Source organism: Diabrotica virgifera, chromosome 1 (assembly GCF_917563875.1).
Source record: "Diabrotica virgifera virgifera chromosome 1, PGI_DIABVI_V3a".
In the NCBI taxonomy this organism is placed as follows: Eukaryota; Metazoa; Arthropoda; class Insecta; order Coleoptera; family Chrysomelidae; genus Diabrotica; species Diabrotica virgifera.
The window spans coordinates 311,378,561-311,389,343 of NC_065443.1; positions in this window are offsets into that span (position 1 = coordinate 311,378,561).

The window sequence follows — 10,783 nt, forward strand, 5'->3', positions numbered from 1 at the left end:
GGACGTTTTCGTAGTCTGACGTTCCAAATTTTTAACTTGTTCCACAATTAAAACTTCGTTTGTTCCAGTGTTCTCATACATCAAAGTTTGTCCGACGAGACACCGTTAAGCTATTAACAAATTTTTAGCTTGCTAGTAATAAACTTTTTTTGGTACGCGGAATCCAGGCCTAAAAGAATGGCGGCACAGACCTGAATTTGAGAAATATGGTGTAGTAGATATGTGGAAATTACTCTATAATTATTAAATAAAATATTACAAAAACGAGCCTGTACTGCCTTTAAGAAGGACAAAAAAGTACACTTTCTTTCAAATAAACTTTTTTCCCATGCCTAGATTTTGTGTCATATTGGAATTACTAAAATCCATCATCTATAACAAAAAATCTAACTTGGCAATATTTAGCGCATGGCGCACCTACGTGTATAATAATTATTATTATCAGTAGTAATTGCACAAGAGCTCTGAAATTATTGAATTTTTCCCGAGTTACACTTTGACAGTTTTAATTTCACGAGCCGAAGGCGAGTGAATTTATGTCAAAGTGCCACGAGAGCAAAAATTCTATATTAATTTCAGGGGTCGAGTGCAATTTGTTGCGATTATTTCATGAATAAAACTATTCAAAACCAAAATTTTATTGTAATTTATTTATGTAAGTACCATTAAACACACAGTTTTTATAAATATTTGACGATTGAAAGTCATCACTTTTATAATTTTTAAAACATTAATTGTCATTAATGTCACTGAATGTATTTTTTCGTAGCAACGAAGGGCATCTGACGTAATATACTTAACGACGGGAGATTATCAAAAATTATCGATTTAATTCAGATTTCTGTAGCTTTCTATTGGTCAGAATCTCCTATGAATAAAATAATCACAATAATATTGCGCCGTCGTTATTAATATACTCTGGGCTAATTAGCAAAATTCATGGAAAAGTTATTTACCAGCAATTTTATTGCTGGAATCGAATTATAAGATCCTATATATTAATAATATAGGTATGCAAAGTCCGCAGATAGTGTGCTACTTTTTTTATAAACATAATGGCGCCGACAAATCGTATTTTTTTCAATTATTGCTCTATAACTCCCAAGATTTTAACTTTACAACAAAAAAACTCCAATAAAAATTCACCGCAATTAAATTCTACATAGAGATATGTTTTTCCCGATTTGCTCCGACGAAAATTTTCCTCGAAAAATGCGGGTTGTCCCAACAAAAACTCTAATTTTCAAATAAAGTTTTAGGTAAGTAATTATTAATCAATAATTAAATAACTTAGTGACATCAAAGCTTTCTTGGTATAGATTGTAATTCCAGAAGCCGGTGAAAATTAAACGAATATTTTAGCAACAATTCAATTGTAAATTAACAATTTACGATCTCAATAATAACCAAAATAATCATGATACATTGATTAAACTTATAAAGATTATAAAGATGAGATGCTTATTTAATATTTTATCGACAAAATATAAATATTTCGTTTTTTTGCATATTCTTTAAATTTTGAAAAAATAAATAGTTATAATACGCTGGTCTAATTAGTAAAGTACAAAGAAAGGTTATTTACCAGCAATTTAATTGCTGGAATCGAATATTATGATCCTATATATTAATAATATAGGTATGCAAAGTCCGCAGATAGTGTGCTACTTTTTTTATTAACAAAATGGCGCCCCCACATCGTGTTTTTTTCAATTATTTGTCTATAACTCCAAAGATTTTAACTTTACACCACAAATACTCAAATAAAAATTTACTCCAATTTAATTCTACATAGAGGCATGTTTTTCCTGATTTACTCGGAAAAAGTGGATTTTTCCAACAAAATCTCGAATTTACAAATAAATTTTTTGGGCAAGTAATTATTATTTATCAATAATTAAATACCTTGGTGAAACAAAAGCTTTCTTGGTATAGATTATAACTGCCGAAGCCAATGAAAATTAAACGAATATTTTAGCAACAATTCAATTGTTAATTAACAATTTACAGTCGCAATAACAACCAAAATAATCATGAGACATTGACAAAAGATTATAAAGATGTGATGCCTATTTAATATTTTGTCGACAAAATATAAATTTTTCATTTTTTTGCATAATCTTTAAATGTTTAAAATAAATAGTTATAAACAAATTAACATTTCTCAGAAATTGCTTATTATATTTTAATTTTAAAAAGTACTTAAAATGCGTATTTCAAGGGTCTTGAAAATGAATGCTTAAAAAATTTTGCCAACCATTTGCAAAAAAATTATGAAACAGCAAAATAAATATACGATTGCTCCGTTGTTTATAATTTCTTTTAATTGTTTCAAAGCTTAAAGGTGAGTCTGTGGTACAATCTAATTATTCACTAAAAATATCAAATATTAGTTCAATGGTTATATTTTAATCAAAGATTAAAAATACTTTTTTTGTAATTTTTAGCGCGAAAGTAGGCTTGATACAGAGCCGGAGCTAAAATGTTCACTCGAAGCGACTGACACGCAGCATACATAATACTATAATTTTATTTATTAAGTGTACGTCGCGCGGCGGTCGTCGCTTCGAGTAAAAATTTTAGCTACAGCACTGTATTAGTCTACTTTCGCGCGTGTAAATTATAAAAAAATATATTTATAATCTTTAATTAAAATATAACCATTAAACTAATAATCGAAATTTTTTGTAAATAATTAGCTTGTACGTTAAACTCACTTTTGCGCTTTGAAAGAATTAACAGAAATTATAAATAACTTAGTAATCGTATGTTTACTTTGCTGTTTCATAACGGTTTTGCAAATAGTTGCAAAAAAGTTTTAAAGCATTAATTTTCAAGATATTTGAAATACGCATTGTAACCATTTTTTAAAATAAGAATATAATAAAAACTTTCTGACAAACGTTAATTTGTTTTTAACTAATTTTTTTAAACATTTAAAGATTATGCAAAAAAATAAAAAAATTATATTTTGTCGATAAAATGTTAAATAGGCATCTCATCTTTATAAGATTTCAAAGTTTGATCAGTGTATCATAATTATTTTGGTTATTATTGCGACCGTAAATTATTAATTAACAATTGAATTGTTGCTAAAATATTCGTTCAATTTTCACCAGTTTCTGGAACTATAATCTAAACAAAGAAGGCTTTTAAGTCAGTAAAATTTTCGTCGGAGCAGATCGCGAAAAACATGTCCTTATGCAGAATTTAATTGCGGTGAATTTTTATTTGAGTGTTTTTGTTGTAAAATTAAAATCTTCGGAGTTATAGAGCAATAATTGAAAAAAAAAACAATATTTTCGGGCGCCATTTTGTTTATAAAAAAAGTAGCACACTATCTGCGGACTTTGCAGACCTATATTATTCATATATATTATCATAAGCTTCGATTCCAGCAATAAAATTGCTGGTAAATAACTTTTCCCAAAAATGGCTTACTCCCGATAATAAGCCCAGACTAATAGTATAGTGTCACGTACTGCCGACTCACTGTTGAAATTTCGCAGAGCTTTCGACAAAAAAAATATTGATGATCCGCTGATTTAGCCTCTTAATTATATACCCTTTTAAAAGTATTATTAATTAATTTTAAAAAGCTTCAAATTAATTTTAACTCTTTTAAATCAAATATCATTATCGAAAGCTTTTCCGTGTATCAATAAATATGTTATTCAGAAAATTCAAGCAATTCTGCCGTAACTATATTTGCAATTTAAAAATGCCAGTCAAAGGCCACTCAAAATCCGCAAATGAGATAAAAATACACAAACACAGCCGAGCTCTGTCATCAATATATTTCAAGGGAAGTTTTATGGTTCTAGGCCAGCAACTGAACGGGTTTGATATAGATGGAAATTTTTTTTCTATATTTGGATTGCAATATACCTCATTGCTGAAACTAGTTTGGAGGCAGTTAAAATCTTAATGAACAAGAGTCTCTTTGGGGGTGCTATTCCAATCTTTAAAAAATACGCAGGTACTTCTACTACACAAGAAAGGAGACAAACATAAACTCGAAAATTACAGACCAATAAGCTGGTAACCATATCAGTAGAAACTGCTTACCAAAATGATTACTATCAGACTATGAAATAAATTCGATAGTTACCAGACTGTTGAACAAGCGGTATTTCGAAAAGGTTATAGTACCATAGAACACCTACAGACAATAAGGACACTTATCGAAAAGTGTAACGAAAACAATGAATCTCTTCATTTGGCATTTGTGGATTAGGTACAATAAGGCACTCGATTTCATAGTACCTACTCTGGGCCGTATTTGAAGGAATGAATAACGTAAGGGTTGATTCCAGGTACGGCATACTCCTAAAATACATATACGACAATGTAAGTCTGGATCCCGCGTATGAAAAAAAGTTGATTAATAGCAAGCTGAAAATTTATTAATAGCTTAAGGGTGTCTAGTCGGATAAACTTTGATATATGGCAACACTGGAACAGGGCAGTTTTAATTGTGGAACAGGTTAAAAATTTGGGACGGTCAGACCACGAAAACGGCACATATATTTTGTCCGACAGAACAGACTTAAACTCTCCGAACAGAGATTAAACTCTCATGCAAAAATCAGAGTGCTATTTATCACGTGTCGTAACTCCTGTCATTTGACATATTCTACAGGTTCCACTCATTAAAACGCCCATTTGGTGATAAATAGCAGTCTGATTTTTGCATGAGAAATTAATCTCTGTTCGGAGAGTTTAAGTCTGTTTTGTCGGACAAAATACATGTGTCGTTTTCGTGGTCTGACAGCCAAATTTTTAACCTGTTCCACAATTAAAACTTCCCCTGTTCCAGTGTTCCCATATATCAAATTTTGTCCGATTAGACACCCTTAAGCTATTAACAAATTTTCAGCTTGCTATTAATCAACTTTTTTTTTCATACGTGGGATCCAGACATAATTCAACTATGCAAATAAATGTATCAAAAGGTCTAACAACAAGCAAAATAAGAAGTGAGAGAGGAGTTAGACAGGGAGACACTATCTCTCCAAAATTAATTGCTATTGCATTAGAAGATGTGTCCAAGGAGATAAATTGGGAACAACGTAGAATTAAAATTGATGGCAGATTTCTAAGACATCTGAGATTTGCTGATGACATAGTACGCATAAGTAACAATATAGGAGAACTAAGCTACACGCTAAAGGAGTTTAAGCAAGAATCTGACAGATAATGACAGATCAAGATATCACAATCAATCGACTTAGATGGAAGTGAGATCGAATTTGTCGAAGAGTATATATACCTAGCGTTACAAATTTATTTGCCTATGGTACTGGGTTATTTTAATTATTTATTGAAATATGATGGAGCTAGGCCAGCTGAATATGTCAGAGGCTTAAAAGTGCGACTTAGGATAGGATTAGGCCAATTTTCTCGCCCAAAAGACGGTATCTACTGAAGAACTTGTGTATTAAAGAAAATGAATTAAAGTAAAAAAGAATACCAAGGAAGAGAACTACTGAGAGATAAAATATTAAGAAGAACGATGGAGGGCGCCAGGGAAATATTAAATGAACACTTCGCCGAGTGACTTATACTGCTGCACTTAACTAATACTTTATATAGTTACTAGAAAGGTAGGATAATAAAACATATAAGTATGTATAACCAAATTTAATGAAATATACCTATAATCCCTATATACAATTTTATACAAACTAACTAAAAACCCTGACGTATTGGAATAATACGCTCCTGTCAATAATGCAGGTTTTACAGAGAATAAAAAATATTAATTAAATTGAATAGACCAAGACAGTTAGTTGGTCTCAACAAAATGTATTCTTAATGTTGTAAAATTATCAGTTGACGATCTCGTATCCGATCGGAAATGATAGACCTGAGTATAATACCTGATAAATGGAAAAAAATGTCATGAAATAAGGAAATAAAAACCAGATAGTCTATTGTGCACAACAACTTTACAAGATGGTTCTATAACTTCAGACTATTTTAAATAAATGATACGAACGGTGAAAAGATTAAACTTATCGAAAAATATTAAATATTATAAAGTTAAATATATTTTAGAAAAGTGAATTTATATTATTATTAGGTTTGTTTATTTAAAAGTTATTGACAAAAAAATGTTAAAATTTGGGAAAATATTATTAAAAGAATTGAAATGCAAATTTAATTATATAGAAACAACCTGTCACTACTCCAGGAGTGAGGTCCTAGATCCTCGCAAACCGACAGCAAAGCTGATGGTGAGTGAGACCAGTTAATTTCCAGTTTTCCCCAACCCTGGGGGGAAGTACTGGTCAGCAACAAAGAGGTATACGTCCAGTACAGGAAAATCAATGCTTATTCCATAAACCCAAAAATCGAGCAAAAATTCCAAAATTATTCTTTTTCCATTAAAAAAAAATTAACCAAAACTTGTGACTCAATCTTCTTCTTCTTCTCCAATAACTAAAAGAAAACAAAACCTTTGATGAGCTCGTTTTCTTTGAGTACACTTAAAAAGGGGTCTATAAAAGAAGGTATAGGAACCTTAATGCAAGCTTAAGCCTTAAGGAAAATGCAAGCAAGAGACAGATCAGAATGGCGTAGAAAGCTTGAGAAGGTCGAAGCTCTCTAAGGGCTATCGCACCAAGATGATGATGATGATGATGATGATGATGATAGGAACCTTAAAAAAAATATACAAGAAGCCCGAATAAAAAGTGACATTTTGATATATATACGTGCTGGATCATTGTCCTTAGTACGACCTTCATTTGGAATCAGCCTTTGGGCAACATGTGAGGAAGTATTTGAACATTTAAATATGGATATTGTAATAAAAGATTACTTAACAGAATGAGATAAAGGAGAGAATGAAAGTGTCATTGATTTCAAAACTTATTTGGACTGAAAATGTTATTATAAAGAATTTTTATCTGTTGAACGTAGGTTAGAAATATTTAAGTATTGAAAATCTAATTGTTGAAGTGTAATAGTTACTTTAATATAATATAAATATGGTATTAGGGAGGATAAATATGGTTATTTTTTAAAAGAAAAAAATTGGGAAAAAACATGGCGAGATACATACCCGGTGATCCTATAAAAACCAACCAAACTCTTCTTAACTTCACAAAACCAAAAAAACAAAGCTCCTAACTTAACTCAGCATCCAAAAACCCAATTTATAACATAAATTATAATATCCTAAAATCACCGGTCATTGGAAATGTGGCTTCAACGAAGTCTTCGAAGAGAGTGCTAGTCGAAAGTCTTTGACTTCTGTCAATCACGCCACACGGAAGTTGTCATCGACAGGCGGACCAACTCATCAATCCCTAATTCACCAAGAGATTACCAACTCAATACCAGTACTTAGTACCAATCTAGGTAATACTTCCTACACGTCCAGGCATAGTTGGTTGCATTCTGTTAACTTTGTATCTGACTAATATTCGGACTTGCATATTTTCGTAACGATATAGAACGCTTATCGTTACATTAGGTCACACGATCAAACTAGGCAAACTAGGCAATCAGAATCAAACTGCAGATATAGAAGAATCCGCATGTCTTGGGCAGTAGAAGGAAGATTCATTAATGTGTTGAAAAACAAAAAGATTCCATTAAATCTAAAGAAAAGGGCATTCAACAGTAGTATTCTACCAGTTATGACCTATGGAATGGAGACGATGATACTAACAGAGGTATCAGCCAACAGATTGTGAACGACACAGAGGGCGATTTAACGAGCTATGTTAGGAGTATCTCTGAGGGAACATATACGAAATGAGGACGTGTGAAGCAGCACGAAGGTGGAAGATTTGATTGGAAGAATTGCGCAAATGAGATGGAACTGGGTAGGACACGTGGCATGAAAATACATCGAAAGGTGGACGAGAGACATTGTAGACAGTCGTAGTGGAGGAAGCCACAAAAACGATAGCTAGATGACATTAAAGCAAAAATGGGGAGAAACTGGCACAAAATAGTAAAAAACAGATAAGAATGGAGAACTCATGGGGAAGTCTTTGTCAAGGAGTGGATGCAAACAGGCTGAAGAAGAAGATACGTTATTAAAATAAAACCTATTTAAAATAATAAAGTCCTAATAAAACTAAATAAAGGAACTAAATAAAGTAAACCTAATAAAGTCTTTTGTGGAAATATTTAAAGAGCAACATTTTATAATAGGAATTATTTATGCCCGAGAAATATTTGTGTGAAAATAAAATATGTATATTATGGTGACATTAGTGACAGGCAATTAAATATTCATGACAGTGTAGCCAAAAGAGAAGCACCATGTACTGTTATTGTTATTTAAAAAAAAATAAAATACATTTTATGTAATACATTACCACTGAAGTGTCTTAGCCAAAGTAACTGCTATTACCTGTAACAAAATAAATTATAATTAATTTAATTAAAGGTAAAAAACACGAGTGCTATTCAATAAAATTGAAGTAGATTGGAGGATTGAAGGAGATTCCAGATGAGTGGAATCTAGCTCTACATTTTAAAAAAAGGTGACAATAGGTCAACCAATAATTATAGATAAAGCAGTGTAATGCCTTCAATAGCAAGAATCTTTTCCACAGTTATAAAAGAAACAAAAAAGCAAACGGACATTATGCTGAAGAACAAGCCGGATTCCGAAAAGGCAGATCATGTGTAGATAAAAAATTTATCATGAGACAAGTAACAGAAAAGAGCAAAGAGAAAAATATTCAAACACATATGACCTTATTCGACTTGCAGAACGCATGCGATAGCATACCCGGGAAACAACTGTGGGAAGCAATGAGAAGACTGGACGAGAGATAGAAGTGGATATGGTCGATCATTCATACTTTTTAACATACACATAAAACAGACTTTGAGTAGATGGTATAGATAATTTGAAACAATGGGCATAATAGTACAAGAGAACATATCACAATCACTAATTTCGCAGATGACTGTGTCCTTTTTAACAAGACAGGGAGGACATGGAATATATGATAAGGAAATGAAAGAAAGACTATGAGCTATAGGGACTCAAGACAAATATGTGTAAGATCGAATATTTACGAGTATGTACCTACCTATTGGATCAGAGGTTACATATTTGAACTAAATTTGGAAGAGACTAATAAGAGTTGTAAGACTTTTAAGCATTTAGGGTCAATGATAATCCGTGATGGTACTTCTAGGAAAAATATAGAAATGAAAATAGTAGGAAGAAAACAAGCGAAGAAAGCACTCCATGGAGTGATATGTAAGAACACTCTAACAAAAGAAAACAAAAAAAAGGATCTTTCATAGTGTAGTGATGAATATTGTCCTAAATGGAGCGAAAGTATGGCCAATGACAACAGGAATACGAAATAAAATAAGAACAAAAATGAATAACCATTTTTAATTTCGTTGCAAAACGAAAACACATCCGAACCATATTCTAGTCCAATCACAGAGTGCTGCAAGCACCCCTACCGGTTTCGAAACTTATTAGTCTCTCATCAGGAGGCACATAATATGTGCATCATATTATGCTGCTCTCCCTGATCCAACCAAAACAAACCCCAGCGTGCAGTCCCGGATTGCAACGAACGAAACGGCATAGATGCCCTAGCGGCAACTGCTAGCAAAAAGACTAAGTTTTCACTCTAATGGCACATAAAACAACATAATGCTATTTTACATCCCACCAGAATGAAAACAATGGGAACCTTCTCTGGTTACACCTCCGAGGCTTCTACAATTTGCAAGCCATACGGATACTGAGACTAAGGAAGATGAGGGAATTCTACAATTTACAATTCACGTCCCATCTGCTCAGCGCGGTAAAGTTCCAACGAGAATGGTTCCCTTCATACTCCACACAGAGTAAATGGAAATCAAAAATGAATAACCATTTTCAATTTCGTTGCAAAACGAAAACACAGCCGAACCATATTCTAGTCCAATCAGAGAGTGCTGCAAGCACCCCTACCGGTTTCGAAACTTATTAGTCTCTCATCAGGACCCAACTAAAACAAACCCCAGCGTGCAGTCCCGGATTGCAACGAACGAAACGGCATAGATGCCCTAGCGGCAACTGCTAGCAAAAAGACTAAGTTTTCACTCTAATGGCACATAAAACAACATAATGCTATTCTACCTCCAGAATAGCATTATGTTGTGGCATGTAGAATAGCATTATGTTGTTTTATGTGCCATTAGAGTGAAAACTTAGTCTTTTTAAAATAAGAACAGTTGAACTAGACTTTATAACGAGATGTTTACAAATCACCAGCAATGATAGAATAAAAACAGAGGAAAGATAGAACAGAATGAAAATTAAGTGCTCAATTATAAAAAGTTGGAAACAAAGCCCTGGAGTGGTACGGGCATGTACAAAGAATGCCAGAACAGGTGGCCGTAAAGAATGTTGAACTGAGACCCACCGGGAAGAGGACGGCGAGAAAGACCTGCTATGAGATGGACATTATGGACAATGCACACACCCAAACGTATATGGAATCGCAATGTATTTCAAAGCAATATTTATTTAAAAATGAATAATCATTTTTGTTTTCAGTCTGGTAGGATGTAGAATGACATTTTTAGATGCTGCTTTTTATGTGCTATTAGATTTAAAACTTAGTTTTTTTTCAATATTTATTTCTTTTGAAAAAACTTGTTATTGTTGCGAAAAATAAATGTTTTTATTGAAAATAAACAAATAGATAAGACAATTAGATAGTACAGCTCGGTACGGTATAGGTTGTTTGCTTAAGTTGCAAATTGAACGAAAATAAATAAACTAACTTTTGCGCCCAAA